The sequence below is a fragment of the Molossus molossus genome, unplaced genomic scaffold, assembly GCF_014108415.1.
Source record: "Molossus molossus isolate mMolMol1 unplaced genomic scaffold, mMolMol1.p scaffold_m16_p_8, whole genome shotgun sequence".
In the NCBI taxonomy this organism is placed as follows: domain Eukaryota; kingdom Metazoa; phylum Chordata; class Mammalia; order Chiroptera; family Molossidae; genus Molossus; species Molossus molossus.
In genome coordinates this window covers 58,685,288-58,710,689 of record NW_023425402.1, presented here as the reverse complement: position 1 = coordinate 58,710,689, position 25,402 = coordinate 58,685,288, and the positions used below count along the sequence as shown (strand labels likewise).

The window sequence follows — 25,402 nt, the reverse complement described above, 5'->3', positions numbered from 1 at the left end:
ACCAGGGTTTGGTTCCCAGTAAGGGCATGTATCTCAGTTGCATTTTGTCCCTGGCCCTGGTGGGGTTGTGTAGGTGGCAACCACTCAATATGTCCCTTTCACATCGATGTTTCTCTCTCTCTCTCTCTCTCTCTCTCTCTCTCTCTCTCTTCTCCCACTCTATCTGAACAAAAAAATGGAAACATGTCCTCGGGTGAGGATAAAAAAAAGAAAAAAAAAGCACCAACTCAAAATGGTATGTGCACCCCCATGTTTATCGCGGCATCATTTACAATGGCCAAAAATATGGGAAAACCTGAGCATCCACCAAAGGATGAATAGATAAACTGTAATATCTACACAATGGAACATTCAGCCTTTGAAAATGAAATCTTGCCATTTTCAACAAAATGGATAGACATAGAGGGCATCATGCTAAGTGAAATAAGTCAGACAGAGAAAGACAAATACCATATGATTGCTCTTCTATGTGAAATCTAGAAATAAATAAATAAATGCCAAGCTCATAAAGAAAGAAAACAGATGGGTGGTTGCCAGAGGCAGGGGTTGGAATTTTGGGGAAGAGGGTGAACAGTTATTTGTTTCTGTTTTTCAGTTTAAATAGGTTAAAATAAACACATAAATAAAGTAAGAGCCCTTTGTTTCTGGAATCACAAACTATACAATCTTAGTAGCTAACGTGAGAACTACTTCCCAGGAGTCGTGCTTTGATTTGCTCACCCAAGGTGGAGGCTGGCCCTTCTGTCCTCAGAAGAGAACATCTGGGCCAAAGAAATATGTCTGTCACAATATCATGCCCTCTTCTGTGTGACCCCTCTCTATGTTCTTGCAAAACTTTAAGAAACCTATAAAAATCATGACATAATTGGTCTGATGAAATTTTTTGTGGAACCTCGGAGTGAAGTCAATTTCAGCATTAACGTCAGATTGGGGTTGAGACTCCAAGAAGCATAAGTGTGAGTGGAAGCATTTTGTAAACTATGAGGTGCTCTCCACCTGCTGGTAGTTAATTATCTTCATTATTATTTGTAACAATGGGTTCTCAGGCTATATTAAAAAACATTGTAGAGGATATGTATTGAATACAAGGCAATGAAAATATTGTTAAGAAGTTATTACAATTCAAGTAAAACTAGAGCCTGAGTTTTTAAAATGAAGTAACTGTAGAAATAAAGAAGAGATAGACTTGAGGGACATGGTACTTAGAGAATAGAACAGAAAGGAAATAGTGACCTAGTAATTGACTAGATGTGGAAAGTACAATGACATAGGCCTAGGAAGGTTTTGGGGTCACACAGATTAAATTTTTCTCAAATGCAGGTATTACATATGTTTTGTTTACTAGAATATGCCCAATCCCTCACACCGTGAAATATACAACCTAAGTAAGCAGTAAATATTGATGAAGGTAAGAAATAAATGTATCATTAACTGAAGACATTGATGCAAGTAGAGGTGAAAATTTAAGAATGAACAAAAATGACTGAATTTGTGGAAACATGCTGCTCAGTAGACAATTAAAAATTCAAGTCTTGGGAGAGATATTTAAACCCAAGGTATTATAGAGATGCTTAAATAATTTCTAGCTCTTCTTATTTATATTCTCTTTTTTATTTTGTGTTTTCTTTCTATCTTATTCTCTCAAATGGGTGTACTTTCCCACACTGAGGAAGTGAAAGAGAGGATATTGAAGGCTATTCAGGGGGAATTATGGTCTCTAAAATTCATTACCTGGACTTGCAGACTTTGCATATATTTTCAATGTAACTATATCGTTTCATGTGAGGATAAGATAAGCTTGGCAGAGTTTTAGAAATGAAACTCATTTTTGAGTCATATTATAGAATAATCAACACTATATCTTCTCACAACTCAAATTTTCACATTCTGTTTCTTTTTCCTGGATCTTACCATCTTTATCTACCTGATTAATTTTAACTCATCCTTGTAGTTTCAAATAAGTGTTACCTGAATTTAATTTTGAAACTTCTATAAAATATCTATTATGTAACCTCAAACTCTGCAAGGTGCTGGAGTTACAAAGATAATAAAATATAATCTATATGTTCAAGAAACTTAGCGTTGCCCTGGCCAGTTTGGCTCAGTGGTTGAATGTGGGCCTGCAGACCAGAGTCCGGGGTTCGGTTTGCTAGGGGCACGTACTACAAAAAGAAAGAAAGAAAGAAAGAAACTTAGCGTTTAGTGAGGAAAACAATCTTAATACAAAGTACAATGTTAAAACAATCTGTTTTTGTTTTTGTTTTTGTTTTTGTTTTTGCTGACACCGGACAGTTTATTGTGAAAAGCCATGATGTGGGAGGGGAGGCTGGGATGGACAGGACCAGGGCCCATCTGGGGGGATTTTCCTGGACATCAGGCATTTCTCCACGCAGGAAACAGCGTCATGAATAAAACCCCCAGAGGGCAGCGCTGTGACTGCCAAGCAGGAGGGCTAGGAGGGGCGCCCCAGGTACCGCTGAGCCCCTTGGTCAGCAGGGCTTCGATGTCGGGCTCGATGTCAATGGTCGGAAAGCGGCGGCTGTACCCGCCCGGGCCCAGCAGGATCTTCTGGAAGGTCCAGGAGACGTCGTTGCGGCATGCGGGAGACCAGGTGATGAACTTGGGGTCTGTCATGGGCGCAGTGGCGTCGTCAGTGGGGGACTGGGGGCCGGCAGAGCCTCCCGCAGGGACACGAGGAGCGGGTGTGCCTGTGCTCCGTTCACCTCGCACTTCTCCAAGAGCGTGAAGTGGGGCTCGAACCCGCCCGCAGGTCTGACATATTGAGGGAATCCAGGATTCTTGGCGTTCTCCTGATGCCCAAACTGGTTGCACGGGAGTCGAGCACGACCAGGCCCCGAGGTCCACGGCGCTGCCGCAGGTCGTTCACCTGGGTGTAGTCCCGGACTGTTGTGCCTCAGAGCAAGGCCACATTCTCTCTTTTTTAAATTAATTTTTGTTACAGATGTTTCTCCCTTTCTCCCCACTGATTCGCCCCTCCTCCTCCCTCCCTGCCCTTTCCCCAGTTTGTTGTCCATGTCCACTGTTCATGCCATCAATAAATCATCAAACAACAAGTGTTGGCGAGGGTGTGGAGAAAAGGGGACTCTAGTGCACTGCTGGTGGGAATGCAGACTGGTGCAGCCGCTATGGAAAACAATATGGTGTTACCTCAAAAAATTAAAAATTGAACTTCCATTTGACCCAGTGATCCCACTTCTAGGAATATATCCTAAGAAGCCTGAAACACCAACCAGAAAGAATACATGTACCCCCATGTTTGTAGCAGCACTATTTACCATCGCTAAGATCTGGAAACAGCCCAAGTGTCCATCAGTAGACGAATGGATAAAAAAGGCCACATTGTCAATGAGCAGCACCTTGCCCGCAGGGAGCCAAGGTTCACCGGCTCCCGCCTGCCCGAGGGCGCACAGAGAACACGCACACCGAGCCGGGAGCGCTGCGCCGCAGCCAGAAAAGAGAAGGTAGCGCTGGGGACAGGAACACCAAAACAATCTTAATAAAATCATCAGTGTTCACTGTATTTTATGAGATCTAAGTGGCTGCTGCAAAACCAGACTCTGGATTGAGATCTGAATGAGGTCAAGGAAATCTAAAATAAAATGGCCCAAAATTGAATCTAAATTCTGAGATAATACTTGAAGAGTATGACCAATTCAGAAAAAGGAGATTGCATGAGCAAATGATGGATAACGTGTGCAGGATGGAGTGTGAAGATGGGCGACAGGCTCTTGAACTTTGGGCAGGTTCCTTTTTCTGTATATACACATGAGGGATGAAGCAGGGGATTCATGTTGGCTGAGGCTAGAAAAGTAGGCATAATCCAGTTCATGGAGGGCTTTTATGACAGGTCAGTTTTGGGAAATTATCACATAGGTAATGAAATTTGTTTTTCAATCTTCCATTCCCTCTCTAATCCCACCAAATCAACAGATCGATTTCCAAATCCTTCTTATCTTTTACTATAATACCACCTACATAATAGTATACTTATTTTTGTTTTAATTTTTCTTACTATCTTTGAATGTTTTGTCGTGCTTATTTCATCTTTTTATAGTACAACCCCTGTGCATATTGGACATTCAATAAATGTTTCTTGTGTGCACAGATAAGTGTACCTCTATAAAACCAAATTTTCTTGTGCTGAATATCTATTTCACAATTCAACAGGGTGTTAGACTCTTGAAGTCAAGAGCTGTGATTTCTTTATTATTGCACTAAATTATTCAGTGATCACACACACACACACACACACACACATCCATAAATATAGTTTACATTAAAGATAAATGGAATCGGAGATGAATTCTACTTTTAAAAAAGTGTTATATCAGGAAAAAATCTTTATTTTTGATATTTTATATACTTATACTTAGTTATATTCCTTTTTCACCTGAGGGAAATAATAAAGGATGAACTGATGCAATAGCTTCTAGATATCAGCCTTCTCTATTAACATTTTTATGTACTCTTCCAAGATCTTCCCCATACTCTAAGGAAATTAAGGTAAAATGAATGCCCAGTACCACTTGCTTGAATAATTTCATATCATTTAATAGCCCATCTGCATAGATCTCTGTTACAGAATCTATTGACCTAATACAGATGTTAGATTAACCTTCAAGAAGACTAGATAGAAAAAGCTATTAAGCATGCATGGGTGGTTAAAACAGGTATACAAGCAAAGTTTATAAACCAAAACGAATGAGAAACATATGAGTTATTAAACAGAACTGTTTTGCCATCCCATCAAGATAGCAAACACTTAATAGATTATATTCTATATTTCAAAATACTTCATTGAATGATTGTGCAGTACATTGCACAAGCAATAGCCCTGTCAGACTATCTGAAAAGTTCCTGGAAAGTGTTAAGTGACAGGAATCTATGGAGTTTGGAATACAGTCTTAAATATTGGACAGACTAGTTCTTGATCTAGCACTACCTAAATTAGAGCAGAGCAAAATATCAGATTATTTTAAGAAGTAGATTATGTTTGGTAGGTGAGATCACTGTAGATTTTTAAATATTTTTTAAGAAGCTTTGTCCAGCTTGTGTGGCTCAGTGGTTGAGCATCGACCCATGCACCAAAAGGCTGCTGGCTCAATTCCCAGTCAGGGTGTATGCCCGGGTTGTGGGCTTGATCCCCAGTGGGTGGCCAGTCGATGTTCTCTCTCATTGATGTTTCTATCTCTCTCTCCCTCTCCCTTCCTCTCTCTCTCTAAAATTAATAATTTTTTTAAAGCTCTGTGAAGTTATCTTAAATTCTTCCTAACCCTAAATTTTATAAAAGTTGCATCCAAAATTATATAGTAGAAAAAAAACCACAAGATTTTGAAGAAAGATGGTCCTTAGATTGACTTTCCATTCATCCACTTACAAGTTGGATAACCTTGGGTAAATTATATCTTTATAACTTCTCTGTGTTCAAGACGGATTGATAATTCCTACCTTAATTGTTGTGGGAATCAAAACAGTAAATAAAAAGAGCAAGAGAGAGACAAAGACAGATATAGTGTCAAGCAATGTGCACTTAACCAATGGAAACTTTATTGTTATTGCCAAATATGTATGAACTTAGTGTCTCAGTTCACCTTGGACACTATTGATTTGCTGAGTAGGGCTCATTAACATATAATATACAGTGATACCTCGGTTCTCGAACATAATTTGTTCCAGGAGGACGGTCGAGAACCGAATTGTTCGAGAACCGAAGCAATGAAACCACAAAGCGTGACTCTCTCCACAAAGCGTGACTCTCTCTGCACTCACACTGATGACGCAAGCAAGGCGCGCTGGGCCGAATGAACGCCATTCGGCTCAACTCGGCTCATCTCGGAAGTTCGAGTTCCAAATATTTGTTCGGATTCCGAGACAAAAGTTTCTCGAATCTCCTGGTCGAATACTGATTTGGTCGAAAACCGAGGCATTCGAGAACCGAGGTATCACTGTAAATGAAATCTCTGGTTCTTGTTACACTGGTGGTATTTGAGAAAGTCACTTAATTTCTTTATAACTCTGATTTCCATGTGAAAATCTGTAAAAATAAAAATGAGAGAAAAATATGGTTTTGTCAATTTACTAGAATTTTGTTGTTTTTATTGTTTAACAAGCTTAACAATAGTAATGGCAAACTACTTATTAGATATTAGGCACTCACTGTTCTAAAACAGTAAATAATACTTTACATATAAATACTTTACATATAACTTATAAATGTAATCCTCAAAAAGCCTCTATGACAGAGTTAGTGTTACTATTTCTATTTTGAATTTGGGAATATTGAGCCATAAAGTTAAGTAATTGGCTAAGGGCACACATATAGTGGTGAAACCAACATTGATTGTGAGTTCCAAAGTCCATGCTTTAACCTGGTTATTTTCAACCTTTTATGTCTCATGGAACACATGAACTAATTACTAATATTCTGTAGCACACCAAACCCATATTAATTTTTTGCTGATCTGAGAAAAAAATCGGTACAATTTTGATTTATCCACACTGGATGGCTATTGTTGTGTTGGCTGTCGTCAATTTTTAATTGGACAATCTAAAGTAAAACAGATCAGGGCACCTGACTAAGCAGTCAGGTATTGAATGTGTAAAAAATTCTTGCTGCACCCTGCCTGGCCGCTTTGGGTCAGCAGTTAGAGCGTTGGCCTGCGGTCCAGAGAGACCTGGGTTTGGTTCCTGCTAAGGGCATGTACCTTGGTTGCAGTGTGTCCCTGGTCCTGGTTGGGTTGTGCAGGTGGCAGCCCCTCGATGTGTACCTTTCATGCCGTTGTTTCTCTCTCTCTCCCCCTCTCTCTCCCTCCCACTCTATCGGAACAAAAAATAGAAAAATGTCCTCGGGTGAGGATAAAAAAAAAAAAAAAATTCTTGCTGCATAACGGTTGAATATCGCTACTTGAACCATTACATAGTACTGCTTTTCAAGTGTGCTTTGTTTCTATAAATAATTTTACAATCAACGTGTGTGTGTGTGTGTGTGCGCGCATGTGTGTGTGTGTTCAATGTAAATACCCCAACTGGTAATTATAATTCTTATCTGTAGATTCATGTTTAAAATTCTTATATACATACACTTTAAAAGACTTACTGGGATACTTTCATTATTTATTCGATTCATTCCATTTATTTGCAAAAATATGAAATGGATAATATCAGATTGGGTCTCAACATGAATGCATCATCTCATATTTATATATACATTTTAAAATTTGATTTCTCATTAATTTCAATAAAGCTATCAGGGAATGGATTCTTATTAATAATTGGGAAATAATTTATAGTTTTGGCAAAAGCCATTATGGAGCAAAGATCATTTATCTCAGAAAATACTTTATACTAGCAAAATTGTTTATTATTTTTATTTTTTTTAATCCTCACCTGAGGACATTTTTCCAATTTTTATTCAGATAGAGTGGGAGGAAGAAAGAGAGAAACATCGACATGAAAGGGACACATTAAGTGGCCGCCACCCGCACAACCCAGCCAGGGCCGGGGACAAACTGCAGCCGAGGTACATGCCCTCAGTGGGAACCGAAACCGGGTCTCTGTGGACCACAGGCTGAGACGCTCTAACTGCTGAGCCAAACTGGCCAGGGCAAAATTGTTTATTTTTTAATGTAATAGCTAGACAACTAACTCCAAACTTGTCGTATGTATAAAAGTAAGCAGTTTAGTTATTTATAAACCAAAGAATAATGGGATCTTATTCTGGCAGTTTTCTCTGTTAAAAACTGCTTATTGTATGAAAAACAAAAAAAATCATTGCAAGTGAATTATTCTATATTAATAATGAGATTCAAATAAAATGTATTTAACAGTAGATTAAATAATAAAACACTTCTGCTTTAAAAGCAGCAAATCTTCTAAATAATGGTATGGTAATAAAAGTGCTAAAATTTCCAGTAAGTAAATGATGAACACTAGGCATGTGTTATCTAGAGAGCAACCTTCCCTCAACCTTTGCCATTCTACTGTATGTCAATGCTTTTTTTTTTCTTTTATATATGTCCTGTTCCTGAGATGGGTGTTGTAAGTTTGTTGAAGCCCTGTTCACTTTGCCATTCAACTTCTAGGATACTGAAACCGATGTTATGAACTATCTCTATGTCAACCCAAAGAGCATAAGGTCTTGCTCTAGACAAAGTAATGACCCAAAAGAAATGTGGTGCCATCCACCTGAATTATCATGTCACTTATGTCCAGACTGTTCTTCCCTCATGCTTCATGGACACCTTACATTCCTTTAAACACTGCCATGCACTGTATTAAACTGTGTCTCTGGTCTACCCAGATCTAGATTCCTACCTGAATCCTTATTACACAATGGTACAAAGTTCTCAGTATGCATTAAATCCAGATCACAATTGGTTGTGGCAGGATATATATCAAGGAATAACTGAATTTGAGGAATGTAAATAAACATCTATCTACTGCTTCAATTATTCTTACAAATTATGGATATTAGTTAGGCCATTAAAATACAAACATATAATTTGAATCTGGGAAAAAAAAAATGCTGCAAATTCATACTTTCAGCCCTGGCGGTGAGCCCTGGCCAGAGGAACAAAAAGTTGCAGGTTTGATTTTGGTCAAGAGCACATACTTCGGTTGCAGTTTAGACCCCAACCCATGTCGGGGTCATGCAGGAGGCAACCAGTCAGTGTGTCCAATCAACCAGTCACTGTGTCCAATCAACCAGTCAGTGTGTCCAATGTGTCTCTCTCACATGGATGTTTCATGTTTCTCTCTTTCTCTCTCTCTCTCTCTCTCTCTCTCTCTCTCTCCCTCTCTCCCTCTGCCCCCCGCCCAACTCTATCTGAAGATAAATAAAAAAAATATCTTCAGGTTAGAATTTTTTTTAAATCATACTTTCACATTTGTACATGGGTAATTATTCTTTTTCTTACAGTTTCAACAATATTTGAATATTTTAAAAAATTAATGTTTTTATTGATTTTTTTAGAGAGAAAGGGAGAGATAGGAACCTCCATGATTGAGAAACACCAACATTGAGTGGTTGCCTTCTGCACACCGCCTACTGGGGATGGAGCCTGCGACCCGGGTGTGTGCCCTGGCCAGGAATCAAAGCAGCAACCTGCTGGTGCGTGGGACAACCCTCAACCACTGAGCCACACTGGCCAGGCTGAATCATTGTTTCAAAAATGTTATTCTTTCTATATCCTTTTGCAGAATCCTTTTATAAATACTCTAAAAAAGATTTTTTAAATTGATTGCTCTGTGTATGTTTTAGTGAGATGAATATGCATATTTCGAGGCGTCACAGATTAGTCATCTTGGGCTTGTTGAAAACAAGTATTATAAATACATTTTTAAAAAATGAATGACAGGGTTTATATAATAAAGCCCTAGGCTTTAGAAATTGAATAAAAATATACACATCTGAGGATAAGAAAATATTACAAAGATAGTTCATTCTAAGAACATAAAAATGTATGGACTAGATGGGAAGAATCACTTAGATGTTGTAAGAGGATTGCCATGTAGTTATATTTCCCTAAGAATGAAACTGCCTTGTTTATATATCATTCATTTTTTATTTAACATCTAATACTATCAAAGTGTAACAAGTATTGATTTAAAGTATAGAGTAATATTTTCAACATATAATAATCTGTCACTTAAGGTAACTTTGTCTTCCATCTTACTTCATGTTTTAGCTCAGAAAAGATCTTTTCATGCAAATTTTAAAGAGAAAAATAAGTCAATGTTTCTGAATTTTAAATTTGCAATAGTATTAAACCACATTAAAAATTAAAAATGATAAATTTGCCTGGATGTATAATTTTTCCATCCCACATACCGCTGAAATGAAGGCCATGTCAGCAGTAGAACTATTCTGCTTGCAGTGATGAATAACTTGCTAACAGCAGCGACAGGGGCAGAGCCATTAGAGAGATGGATGAATGTATCAGTAAGTAGAGGCACAGATATCTGCTGATGGGAAGGTCACAAAGCAAACATTAACAATTAAGAACATTAATACATACTCCCACACCAAGGCTTTCCTGATAGTGACTTTTGACAGGTACAATCTGGCTCCCATATGTCTCCTGCTAAACCTCAGGGACAGTTTTCATTTAGTACACAAACATGTCCATAGATTTACCTTTCAAGATGATAGAAACAACAGAGACAAAAATGTTTAGTTTTTTGTGTTTTGTATACATTGAAACTAGTCTGTTCCCCGAGGAGACAAATGAGGAGACTGGTTTTGAAGTACTGTGTCACAGAACATGTGTACAATAATCTCTTTTTTTTCCAGTGTTACATGTGTTGGTACCTATTGGTGTTGCATAAATAGAGATAGAAAGATAGAGTGATTTCAGATTTTTTTGAAGTGCTTAGGATTATTAAATAGGTAAGCCACTCTTACACTTTGTGGGGCAAGGAGAAAAATAAATGGACAAAGAAAATTAAGAAATTACAGTCAGTTTCCCAGCTAGCATATTGCTTGTCTTACTGTTTTATTTAGGGGTTCTGAGCAGCCCCTACACTAGAAATTAATACGCAGGATAAATGGCACATAGGCACTAATAGGTACCAAAAAAAAAAGAAAGAAAGAAAGGTTATTACTTACATTGTAAACAGCAAAGGATTCTCTAAAGAGAATGGCTCAGGTTGGAGTGAAATAAGAGAGCTGAGGTGGGTGATGTTTTTTTTGGCCATGAAGTGGAGTTGGATTTTTTGTCGGCTTGCTCAGACGTGGGGTGAAAGGGGAAGGGGAAGCATGGGGCTTGAATGCTGTTAATGGTCAAATATCAAATATTAAGTTTTTCTCTCTGTTATACTTATTTTAATATCAGAATTAATTAACATAACATCAACATCTTAATTGTTGGGATACAATAGTTACTGTGCAATTTTCATCTACCAAACAACTGTACTATCTTAATTAGGATGATTATTATTGCTTTTTTTCATAGCATTTCTAAGAGATTTTGCCTGTGTTACCTTATTTTAACAATTGCTAAATCTGAGGAGGACTTAGACCCCAAATATGTTTCCCATGAATATTTCCTTCTTATGAATCACTTCCATTTAAAAAAAATAGCACTTAGCTATTATTATTTCTTGAATAAAATTTGATTTTTTATCAAAACTCTGCTGTTGTTAAGGAATTGTCAATTGAAATTATTTACATTTATAGAAACTAGGGTTAGACCTTACAAGAACCAAGTTTCATAGCAAATAGTAGATATGTTTTGGAGAAATATGTGTAATAATGCAAATCAGTAATAATTGGAAAGACTAGGAATGTTAGCATTTTTAATATGGGATGAAGGGTATGGAGAGAATATAAACCTGACATACTTTGATGTGTCAGAAACCGTGTCAGGTGTTTTACCTATTTTTTCATACCTCTTCCATGTTAGGAAGGTGTCATTTTTCACAATTTGTCTTTGATGATACTAGGATGCAGTGAGATTTAGCCATCTTCTCAAGATTGCTCATCTACAAAGTTAAACTGGGTCCCACACAACTTCAAAAAGCCATGCTCTTTATATTTTAATGTTTGTTATACCAAACTTTATTAACATACAATCTGTGAAATGATATTTCAATAAAAGACATAGGACAATTACGTATGCAGTTTTACAGACACATACATACACACACACAATTTTGTTTTATCACTATTCCATATCCTGTGTAGTCTGTTTTAACCTCAGCTTAATTGTATATATCTTAATTTCCATAACAGGATCTACCTTCTTAATGTGCTCCAGGCTGTTGTCATATCTCTTTCAGAATATCATGTTCTCTGTATATTTTTTTCAACTTTACATTATCCTAGGTGATCATAACAAACTCTCTCAATTATCATACTCGCTTATTTTCTTCCTTTCACTAGAACCTTATAATAAATCCCTTTAACAATATTATCAGTACCTAGTTCTTAAATTCTGTGAAATTCAGCAATTCATTTCTTATTTCCTGTTGTATTAATTTTGTATTGTTATAACAAATTACTGCAAACTTGGTGACTTAAGAAAAACACATAAATTTATTATCTTATATTCTTCAGGTTAGCAGTCTGAAATTCATGGGCTAAAATCAAGATGTCCACATGACTCTATTCCTTCTGGAAGTTGTACCTTTGGTTTCTGTTTTGATTTTTTTTTTTTTTTTTTTTGCCTTTTTCTGCAACTGAAGGCCACCTCCATTCCTTGGTTCATGACCTTTCCTCCATCTTCAAAACCTAAAGTTATCATTCCTACTTACACTTTCCTTATCAGGTCTCTTCTTTGCCTGGTTCATCTCCTTTCTTCTGTTATTTATAAAGGCCCTTTTGATCATATTGGGCACACCCAGATAATTCAGGACAATCTCACCATCTCAGAACCCTTAATTTAATCATATTTATAAAGCCCATTTTGCCATAAAAGACAATATATTTACTGGTTCTGGGAATTAGTATGTGGACATCCTTGGGTAGGGGAAATAATATGATTCTACTTACCATTCAAGGTAAATGTTTAATATATTTTTGATGTGTTAATTTTTAATGCATAAAATTGAATAATTGCCTATGATGTTGATGTGTTTGGCCAGTGTATTCCATAATATTAAAAGTAGTGTTTCAATCTTTACTGTCCAATATGCGACAGATGAGTTTGTGGAAAGTGTGATGAACTGGAAGGTGAAGATACTTAGGTTGTTAACCAACAGGTTCCACTGACTCTTCTTGTCCAGATTAGTGAATTTCAGGGAGTTTTAGTTAACCCATATATTAAACTAGATCTGAAATCCTTCCACAGTAACATTTTTTAAATCTAAAAATGTTATGTTTTCTGTTTACCATCTCCTGATACCAATGTCATACAGTAGGTTATCCCATATATCTGGCACTTATGTTCTGCCTTCAGTTGGCTTAATAAAAACTGTACTTAGATCATATGTGCTTTAATTCAAACAACATTTCAAACAATATTTTAAAATGTCAGTCACATCTGGCTGGTGTGGCTCAGTGATTGAGCATTGACAAATGCACCAAAAGGTCGCCAGTTCGATTCCTAGTCAGTACACATGCCCAGGTTGTGGGCCCCATCCCCAGTGTGGGACATGCAGGAGATGGTCAATCGATGTTCTCTCTCATCAATGTTTCTATCTCTCCCTCTCTCTCACTTCCTCTCTCTCTCAAATCAATAAAGGAGAAAAAAATTTTAAAAAAATGTTAGTCATACTCCAGGCTGCTATAAAAAATTACCATAAACAGTTTGGCTTAAACAACAAACACTTATTTCTCACAGGTCTTCTGTCTGGTGAAGGTCCCCTTCCTGGTTTGCAGATGGCTGTCTTCTCTTTGAATCCTCACATGGCGAAGAGCACAGAGAGAGGAAGTAAGCTGTGTGCTTCTTCTTGTAAAGGCACTAACCCATTCCTGAGGGTTCCATTCTCATGAATATAATAACCTTTCAAAGGCCCCAACTTCTAATACCATCACATTGGGAATGAAGATTTCATCATATAAATTTTTGAGGTCTACACTGAGTCCTTAAAAATCTTATTAAACAAATAAATACTAGGAAGTTTACTAAAAGGACATTTAAAAATGTCCCTCTTTGTAAATATTCTATTACATGCCCTGCTATCCAAATTTAACTTTGGGCCATAAAATTTTTCAAATCTTCAATTTTAGCAACAGGAAAGTGAAAATTCTAAAATCCTAGTTCATATAGCTAGCATAAATCTAAATAAGCCTAGTTATTGTTCATAAACAAATGACTTAATATCCTAATTTCTTAAAGGACAGATGCTAAATTCTCACATTGCATTTCCATCTTTGGCTGTCTTTGGCTTTGCTTCACATTGTCATAACATAGAGACCCATTTTGGTCAAGCAATCCCTAACTGTATTTTTACCTGAGTTTTCAAAGAGGACATAGCATGTTGGAGTGAATCACCAGTTGCATGTGATAGCATATATTCAGAAGTAATACACATTGCATTTCAATTTCATCTGGCAAAACAAGTCACTAGTACCAATATGGTTGCTCCTGATAGCAACATGGTGATTGATTATGCCTCCTTTGGGAGAAACATTTTAAGGTTCCCAATGGAGCCAGATAGGAACAAGGCAGAGGTATATATTTGTATATAGAGAAACACTTGCAAATATCTGGAAAATAATACATTCTATCTTACTATAAGAAAAGCATTTCCATTGATTGATGATGAAGAATTCTTCTACTTTATCTAGGTTATATATTTTTGTTTCTTTTTGCATATAGATCTCATAAACTTGTTTTAGGTCATATCATCTTTTACTGTAGGCTAGAATTTAAAGCAAAAGTATGAATAATAATTATATAGGATATAACAGAAAATAATCTTACTTCTATCTTTCTGTCACTATCTTATATTAGTTTTACCTCCTCTTTTTTTCTTATTCAATTTTTCCAGTTTGAAAATTGAGATTCAATTTACATACAATATAATTTTCCAAGTTTAAGTTTGATGAGATTAATAATTGCATAAAATTTTGTAAATTTTAGCGCAATAATAATAAGAGAACTTTTTTCCAAAAAATTTTTTTGTGTGTGTTCTTCTTTAGTATCACAAGCCCTGGCCACCAGTGATCTGCTGCTTATCATACAGATTAACATTTATTAGAATGTTAAGTAAACGCAATTATACTGTATGTATAGACTTGTGTATCTATAGTCAATTATTTTATATTGCTGAGTTATAATTCACCATATGATAAAACAACAACTTAGTAATTTATTTTCACTTGATGACTACTTGGGTTGTTTCCAGTTTGGGAATATTATGAATAAAGTTTCTCTAAATATCCTCATACAACTCTTTATGTAGACATATATTTTTATTTCTTTTACTTACATATCTAGCATTGTGATAAATATATGCTTAACTTATAAGAAACTGCAAAATTTTTTTTGTCAGTTTTGCTTCACATATATTGATGTCCTGTTATTAATGAAATGTATATTTATAACTGTTATATTGCTTGCTATATGAATTCATTATTATTATGAAGTAGCTCATAATAATTCTTGATTTTAAACTTATTTTCTTTGACATTTTCAGAACAACTCAAATTTTCTTATCATTATTCTCTCTATAGCATCCTTTTTCCAGTCTCTTACAATTATCTATTTGTGACTTTGTGTTTAAAATGCATCTTTGGTTGCACATAGTTGGTTCTTGTTTTTCATCCAGTTTGACAATCTTTGTCTATTGATGGGAAGCATCAGTTGCATTTAATGTAACTATTGATATTTTTGTGTTTATTCTATCAGTTTCCTATTTTTATTTATTCCAACTGTTTTCTTTCCTCTATTATTTTTCTTGTCTTATTTTATTTAATTATTTTCAATATTTAGTTTTTATTTATCCATTGGGTTTTAGCTGTCTTTCTTTCCATTATTCTATGTATACTAATTTACTTAGTGTTAAGGTTGAATTACTTAAGGCCAAATATAGAAAAATTAAAACAATATTTTTATATTTATAGTGACACATCTTCTTGGGCAGAAATAGGGTTTACCATCTCTGTGTTTTCTTGGTTGCTAGAGACACTCATAATTTTTTACTTCTCTGTGATTTTGAATTTTTTACTAAATATGTTTATTAATTCTAACAGTTTTTTGGTGGAGTCTTTAGGATTTTCTCTATATAATATATTATCTGCAAATAGAGATACTTGTACTTCTTCCTTTCTGATCTGGGTGCCATTTATTTCATTTTCTTTCCTAATTGTTCTAGGTAGAACTTCCAGTACTGTGCTGAATAAAAGTGACGAGACTGGCAATTCTTGTCTTGTTCTTGATCTTAGGGGAAAAACTTTCAGCTTCTAACTGTTGAGTATGATGTCAGCTATGGACTTACCATAGATGGTCTTTATTATATTGAGGTATGTTTCTTCTATACTCAATTTATTGAGAATTTTAATCATAAAAGAATGTTGAATTTTGCCAGATGCTTTTTCTGTATCTATTGTGATGATCATATGATTTTTATTAATTATTCTGTTAATGTTATATCACATTTATTGATTTGCTTATGTTGAACCATCTTGCATCTCATCAAGAAATCCCACTTGGTCATGGTGTATTATCCCTTTAATGTATTGTTGAGTTTGGCTTGCTAATATTTTGTTGAGAATTTTTGCATCTATGTTCATCAAAGATATTGACTTGTAATTTTCTTATGATGTGAACTGCATCTCATTCTTTCTGTGAACGTTGCAGTATCTCATTTCCTTTTCAATTATCTGTTGCTTTTCCATCCTCAACTTTTATCTCCAATATCTTTAGCACCAATGACCTGAATTTCCAGCCTGAGATTTATATACCCATACCTCTAGGGGCTGGTTAATATCCTGTAGAAGAAAGATTCAATTTTTACCCCTACAATTTTAAGTTGTTTGAGATTAAATTCTCCTTCTGTTTCTGTATACTCACAGATACTTCTCAATGTTTTATAATGTTCTTTTAATTTTTATTTTATGTTTATAATTGTTTTTATTAGGTGATTGCAGAATCACTTTATTTCTTCACCTTTACATACTTCTTATTTGTTTTTTCTTTACCTTTTCCAACATTTTTAGGTACTATATACTTTTGTAGAACCTTGGGCAATGAATAAATCAATCTGCTTACAAATGCTTATAATAAATTCAATATTTATTAATATAATATTAATTAAGAATATGAACATGAAACATAATTCTCATAATTTAATGGGGAGATTTTCTATTAGAAAATAATATGAATATTCTATAGGTATTGATAATGAGGAATTTATTCCATGACAACAAAACCTGGAAAAGAATTGTCTAGCCATGCACAGGTGGTCAAAAACACTTTGGAAAATTGTGACCTTATTTGAAATGTTAGATGTTGATATCTCCAAGTACTCCCACAGTAGCTTCCATCCAGAACCCCTTAGTGGTCCTCACTTTTTCCTAGCATGCACTCAATCTTGCCCACTTACTGTGTAGGCTCCATTTCTTCCACATTCTCATATGCCCTAAGATTTGTGACAGATACATCTTGACATCTTTGCTAAAAACATTCCTGTATTATGTCCCAAACTCTAGCTAATTTAATGTTTTTCAGTGTTATTATTAGATAGACTTATATAATAAAGGCTATGATCCTGGTTACTAAAGAATCTTAGTGGAGATTTTTCAGATTCTGCTACCAAATGGTGCAGAATCTGAAAAATATAATGATAATGGTTTTGATGATTTTTAGGGATGTGTCAGTCATAGTTTTCCACTCTTCACTTACTTTTCAGATGTATTTATTAGTGTCAAGGAAATACAAAAGCTCTTTTATGTTTCCACAAGCCTCCCGAGAATGAAATCACCCTCCTTATCTGCATATTCAAGGCCCAAAACGATCTCAAATGGCCATAGAACAGGACATCTTGCTCTCCTTAACCACTATGTTACCATCTCTTTGGAATCTCCTTAGGAGGCACTGGCTAGAAACAGCAAAGCTACATTACTGCATGTTGTATAGTCTCAAGGATGATAAAGACAAGACATTTGAAGAAAATTTATGAAATGAAAAAGATCAATAGGGAATTTAGTAAAAGCTTGTTGAATGAGAGGCATTCAAAGACCATCTCCACACAAGCAGAAAATCTAGAGTGTCCTTTTGTTAAAAAAGAAAAGTATGTGACCAATGAGATAGGAAGTTCAGAGTTTTGATAAAAAATTAAGTATATTAGAGTCAGAGAATACTGCCTGGCTGGTGCGGCTCAGTGGATTAAGTGCCGTCCAATGGACTGAGAGGTCCCCATTAGATTCCTAGTTAGGGCATATGCCAGGGTTGCAGGCATGATCCCCAAAAGGGGATGTGCAGGAGGCAGCCGATTGATGTTTCTCTCTCACATAGATGTTTCTATCTCTCTCTTTTCCTTCCTCTCTCTAAAAAATTACTTGAAAGAAAGAGCCCTGGCCTGTTTGGCTCAGCGGTTGGAACGTCAGCCTGTGGACCAGAGAGTTCTGGGTTCGGTTCCTGAGAGGGGCACATACCAAATAAATAAATAAATAAAATAATTTTTTAAAAAAAAGATAATATGGACTAGATATCAAATCAAGAGCAGGTTAAGAGGCTCTGGAAGGCACTTGAGCAGGAAGGAAGTATTTAAGCTTGGTGTGAGCCTGGGAAGTCAGCATATCAGTCATAAGGAGAGTCATCCAGTCACGAAGTAGAGGATATTGGACATTTCCTGATCATTTCCGTTTGTAAAATAAAAGTGTTTTATATTGCTTCTTTAGGAATAAATAATCTGGAACATAAAACTAGAACATAAAAATTTTAGCTATTACACGAGTAATAGCTTATTGCTCTTTTACTTTTGTTTTATTTTTTATTTTTTAAAAAGCCTCTCTTCTATAGTTTTTATTTATTTTTCTATTTAATTAATTAATTCACTTATTTATTTATTTTTATTAATTTTTTTTTGTTACAGATGTTTCTCCTTTTTCCCCCATTGACACCCTCCTCCCCATCCCGCCTGCCTCATCTCCAGCTTTGTTGTCCATGTCCATTGGTCATGCATTCATGCATATAAGTTCTGTGGTTTATCTCTCCCCCCGCCTATTTTACTAGGTTCATTACCATATTTGCTCTATCATTTAAAGTACCTTCATGATGAGATGTTCTATTCTGATTATTATTTTCTCTAGCATGGTACTAATGTTTATGCTTAATTATACCAACATCCTCAGTTGAAACTGTTTTTCCCCTAAAAGTCAATAACCCCAACAAAAACTTCTTGTTAAATTATCTTTTATGTAGCATGTACATTAAATATTGTATGGGAATATTGACTTATTGATGATTTATTTTTAATTGCCTGTATTGAATATGTTTCTAAACTTAGTATTATTCAGGAAGAAGAGATGAAGTGTTGATTTTAAGAAGTGAAAGGAACTACTGTACATTTTGCAAAGATCTAGTGTTGAACTCTGTCCTGAGAAAACTTTCACTGAAAAAAGAACAAAGTCAATATAGCCAAAGAAAAGAGTAAAATCAGAGAATTAGAGGATACATATAAACAGTAGCAGAATACACCAGTAATAGCCCTGGCCAGTTTGGCTCAGTGGTTAGAGCGTCGGCCTGCGGTCCGGAGAGACCCGGGTTCGGTTCCCGCTAAGGGCACGTACTTCGGTTGCAGTTTGTCCCCGGCCCTGGTTGGTCGTGTGGGTGGCAGCCACTCGATGTGTCCTTCACGTCGATGTTTCTCTCTCTCTCCCTTCCTCTCTCTCCCTCCCACTCTATCTGTACAAAAAAAAAAAAAAGGAAAAATATCCTCGGGTGAGGATTAAAAAAAAAAGAATACACGAGTAAAAGCTTATTGCTCTTACTTTTGTTTTATTTTTTATTTTTTTAAAAGCCTCTCTTCTATAGTTTTTATTTATTTTCTATTTAATTAATTAATTCACTTATTTATTTATTTTTATTAATTTGTTTTTGTTACAGATGTTTCTCCTTTTTCCCCCATTGACACCCTCCTCCCCATCCTGCCCGCCTCATCCCCAGCTTTGTTGTCTATGTCCATTGGTCATGCATTCATGCATATAAGTTCTGTGGTTTATCTCTCTCCCCCCCCCCCCAAACCTCCTCCTCTGAGGCTTGTCAATTTGTACCTCACCTCTATGTCTCTAGGTCAGTTTAGTTCATCAATTTCTTTAGTTCATTATATTCCACAAATAAGTGAGATCATGTGATATTTGTCTTTCTCTGTTTGGCTTGTTGTGCTTACATAATACCTTCCAGGTTTTGTTTCATTTATATATTGGAGAATAGAAATGAACTTTTAACTCTTAACAGAGGAAATTGGATTTTTTTAAAGATAATTGTAATAACCATGCTTCTAGTTTCTGTATTTGATGACTTGCCATCCTTTCATAGACCCTACCAAGTCATTATTCTTGTCTATCCATAAGTTGTATCATTTTCTTTTTCAGAAAGGCATGGGATTCATATTGTACAATAACCAAGCACACTTAAACATATATTCATTTTTTGCCTACACTAATAAGGAACTTCTGCCTTTTCTGTCTTTTCTGACATAACCACAGAAAAAGTCCCAACCCACAGTCTCTCTCTCTCTCTCTCTGTCCATCATGCTTCCCTATTTAGCCCAGTGTGGTTTGTACAGCCTCTTATTCCTAGGGGCCTGTGAGTATAATAAAACTTCATTCTTCATGACAGTCATTTCCACTCTGCATATCCTAAAATACCTGATTAAAACAAATCCTAAATACCTTTAAAATAATAACAGCATAGGTAAAAACTATGCTGTATGTGGTTGTATATAGAGTACCGTATAACATAAAATTTGCACATATATACTTATGAAAAAGTTTACATCCCATAATGAAAATAAAGGGGTAGTTTTAACTTTATATATTATTTTATATGCTAAAATGGGGGTGTGGACGCTCCCTTTGTGAGAGGAAATAACAGAGAGCTATTCAAAATTTTAACTGCCTCAAAATTTCAATAGTCTATTCTCCTTTTATTTAATTTGTTAACCTTAATTAAATTTCTCAGGAAATTATCTAGTTCATCTGGCAAAAATTACCTTAAATTCTCTACATACTTACTTCTAAATCTATCCATACTTTTTACATCAATGTGGGGTACACCTAGACACAGAATTTCTCATTCAGCCCAAGACTAAATCCTTATCAAGTAGCCTTAAATATTTTCCTGTGTGGATATGTCTGTTTGTTTTAAGTTAAGAAACTAGCTCAAACCTCACATATATGTCAATTTCACATTTAAAATTTTTGTGTCTAGTATATACAAAATAATTTTTCGTTATCGTTCAATTTTAATTTCACTGACTGTTAGAAATTCCAGCAATTTTATATGCATATATATATGTGTGTGTGTGTGTATATATATAAATAGATTGTTCCTATTTCATCTTTATGAAATGCTTATTTGTGTTTATTTATTTAGTTATTTATTTTTTACATCTTTTTTTATCTTCATCTGAGGACTTTTTTTTTTCTTCTATTTTTGTTTAGATAGAGTGGGAGGAAGAGAGAGGAAGAGAGGAGAGAGAGAAAAACATCGACGTGAAAGGGAACACATCAAGTGGCTGCCTCCCACATGACCCCAATCAGGGCCGGGGACAAATTGCAACCATGGTACACGCCCTTGACTGGAATCGAACCCATGACTCATTGGTCTGCGGGTTGAGGCTCTAACGGCTGAGCCAAACCGGCCAGGACTTATTTGTGTTTATTACTCATTATTTTTATGTATTTTTTTGTTTCCTTAATATGTGGGCCTTCATTATATATTTTGGATACTTATCCTTTTGTAGTTACAATATATTGCAAATAGTTTACTCTGGTTTATAGCTTGTTTCCCCACACGTGTTGCTCATTCCTTAATTTGCATAAAGAACACAAAACTTTTCAATGTTTATATATATATGTATATATATTCAGCTTGTTAAGATGTTTAAACCTCTTAACAAGTCTTCCTAGCCATAGACTTTTAGAATGTCAATACTTTTTCTAAGGCCATTTATATATATTTTAAAGTTTTATAAATTTTTCTAAAAGGCTATTATATTTTTTGTTAGATATAATTCAATATACTTCACATTTTGATACTGTCATAATACCATGTTTAACCTTAATGTCTTAAATATTTGTGGCTTATATATTAGATTAATGTGATTTTGTGGTTTTATTATATATTAGGTTATTGTGACAGTCTCAATAAACTCTCTTATTGATTCTAATATTTTTTCTAAATGTGTTACTGTGTTTTTACAGAGATAATTATATCTTCTGTGTATAAAGACATTTATTATAACTAAGTTTTTTCTTCTTATTTAATGAATAAGATGTTTCATAAAACATAGAAAATGAAAACATCCATGTCTCATTCCTGATTTTAGTGTTAATGTTTTTTTTAAATTTTTTTAAATTACATTTTATGATTGGCATAATTTTTAATTATTTGTTCTTTTGAAACATGAAGCTTGTACTTTATTTTTGTTTTATTCTCACCCGAGGACATTTTTGCATTCATCTTCAGATAGAGGGAGAGGGAGAGAAGGAAGAGGAGAGAGAAACATCGATGTGAGAGAGGCACATCGACTGGCTGCCACCCACATGACCCCAACCGGGGTCAGGGACAAACTGCAATGGAGGTACATGCCCTTCGTGGAAACAAACCCAGATCACTCTGGACCACGGGCTGACACTCTAACCACTGAGCAAAACCAGCCAGGGCTGAAGTTTGTACTTTAAAAAAAAAAATTTGCTCATCACAGCACTGTTTACAATAGCTAAGATCTGGAAACAGCCCAAGTGTCCATCAGTAGACGAATGGATAAAAAAAGCAGTGGTACATATACACAATGGAGTACTATGCAGCTGTAAGAAAGAAAGATCTCTTATCCTTTGAGACAACATGGAGGGAGCTGGAAATTATTATCCTAAGTGAAATAAGCCAAGCAGAAAAAGACAAGTACCACATGATCTCACTTATATACGGAATATAATGAACATAACAGTCTGAGGAACATGGTAGACCCAGAAACATGGAAGTAGGGCACAGACTGAGATCCCTCAGAAGAGTGGGGGGGGGGGGAGGGATAAACCGCAGAGCTTATATGCATGTATGCATAACCAATGGACATGGACAACAAAGCCAGGGATGGGACTGGGGGGATGGGGAGGGGGTTGCCAATGGGGTAAAAAAGGAGAAACATCTGTAACCAAAAAAAAAAAAAAATTGCATCTTTTGAGCAGTTTTTGTTTGATTTGCTTTGTTTTGTCAAACAATGCATGAAATTATATTAATAAATTTTCTAATATTGAAGTAATCTGTGTTTCTGTACTTAAACTAAAAGCTATGCTTGCATATCTTTTCATTGAGCTTCAGATAATATGTTAATAATTTCTGTATAACAATTTTATGACTTAGAATAATTTGTAAAATCCTTTCTCTCTGACTTTTGCTCTACATGATCTTTGTGATAAGCATTCATATTTTGAGTGTATCAATAATTTGTTCCTTTACATACTGCATGGTACTACATTTATGAATATACAACATAGAAATTCAAGGGACCTAGACTGGCCAAAACAATCTTGAAAAAGAAGAACAAAGTTGAGAACTTGTATCTCCAGATTTTAAAACTTACTATAAAACTGCAGTGATCAAAATAGTGCAGTACTAGCATAATCCACATATCATTCAATGGAATAGAACTGAGAGTTTATAAATAAATCTGGTTTTCTGTTGCTAGTGGATTTTCAACAAGAGTGTTAGGATAGTTCAATTAGGTAATAATAGTCTTTTCAAGATATTGTATGGAAACAACCGGATATCCAGATGCAAAGGAATGAAATTGGAACCCCATTTCACACCATATACAAAAATAACTCAAAATATGTCAGTGAAGTAAATATAAAGGGTAACACTATACAATTTTGAAAAAACTATAAGAATAAATTTTGTATTGGCAAGGTATTCTTAGATATAACATCAAAGCATGAGCAACAAAAGAAAAAATTAGATGAATTGATAAGAAACATGATGATGATAAAGAATAAATAAATTTCATCAAAATTAAAATTTTGTGCATCAAAGGATTATCAATAAAGTAAAAAGACAGCCTGTAGTATAAGGAAGTATTTGAATTTGAATTTATATGACATATATGATATCATATGTGTGTGTGTGTGTGTATATATATATATAATAAAGAATATAAAAACAAATCCTACAATAAATGACATACACAAAAAAAATTAAAGCACACCTTAAAATGGATAAAGGTTATCGATAGACATTTTTACAAATAAGATGTACAGTCAATAGGCACATGAAAATATGTTCATCATCCTTACTCATCAAAGCAGTAAAAATCTAAACCAAAATGAGACACCGCTTCATACCCACTTGGATGGCAGTAATAAAAAAATGTAGAAAATAATGAGTGTTAACAAGGGTAAGGATAAATTGCAACCCTCTTATATTGCTGGTGGAAATATAAAATCATGCTGCCACTGTGGAAAATAGTTTGGTAGTTCTTCAAAAATTTAAACATAGAATTACCATATGATCCAGCAATGGCACTTAGGTATATACCCAAAAGAACTGAACACATGTACTGTGAACACAAATACACATTTGAACATAGTACAGAGCTGAATACAAATACATAATCAAACCAATACTGCATGCATATCAATGTTCATAGCAACATCATTTACAATAACCATAAGATAGAAACAACCCACATTTCAACAATGGATGAATGAAGAAGAAAAAAAAAGTGATGTGTACATAACCATGAAATAGAATTCAGTCATAGAAAGAAGCACTGATACATGCTACAATGTGGATGGACATAAAAACATGCTAAATGTGAGAAGACCGACATAAAGGTCACACAATGTGTTATTTTATTTATGTTAAATAGCAAGATAGATAAATCTATAAATACAAAAAAATGGGTTGATGTTTGTTAGGGAATAGGGTAAGGGAGGAATGTAGAGTGAGTTTAATGGCATGGGAATTTCTATTGAGGTGATAAAAATCTTTTGAAACTTGATATAGATGGTGGTTGTACAACATTGTGAATGTACTAAATGTCACTGAATTGTACATTTTAATATGATATATTTTAGCCCATCTGGTGTGGCTGAGTGGATTGAGCATCATCCCATGGACTGAGAGGTCTGGTTCAATTCCTGGTCAGGGCATGTGCCCGGGTTTCAGGATCAGTCTTTGGTAAGGGGCATGCAGGAGGCAGCAGATCGATGTATCTCTCACACATCGATGTTTCTCTCTCTCCTTTCCTCTCTCTCCAAAAAAAGCAATAAAAACATATTTTAAAAAACTATTTATTTTATGTTATGTAAATTTTACATTAAAAAAAAATAATGAAACCAAAGTGGTTTTTCAAGTTAGTTGTTTTTTCTTCCGCGAAGTTATTTTTCCCTCCACTCAGGTCTAAGAATGGGGCACAAAAATGTTCTCAACATTTTCCTTTGTATGGCAATTTGTTTGTTTTTTCTTCCCGAATGAATTTACTGTGGATCTTGCTTTACAATGATTCCAGGTTTGTATTGATGTTTTTATTTGGCCAAGCCTTCAGGGGTTTGCTTTTCCCTCTGCATCAAGCAGGTAACAACGTGAGCTGTAAGAAAACAAGCATTAGATTTTCCAGGCCTAGTGTCAGCTTCAGGATTCATCCATGTAGGGTTTGACCTTTGACATTTCCCCTAACTCTATTGACACCTCAGCTCTGACATATCTTGTGTTTTAAATACCATGTTAGGTGGATAATACCAAGTTTTTGTTGTTGTTTTTAGGCTCTGTAG

General features: G+C 35.1%; 1 pseudogene; it reads right to left on the bottom strand.

Annotated features, from left to right (window-relative positions):
- Positions 1-2,373: 2,373 nt before the first annotated feature.
- Positions 2,374-25,402, bottom strand: part of LOC118620727 — an 82,755-nt pseudogene continuing 59,726 nt past the window's right edge.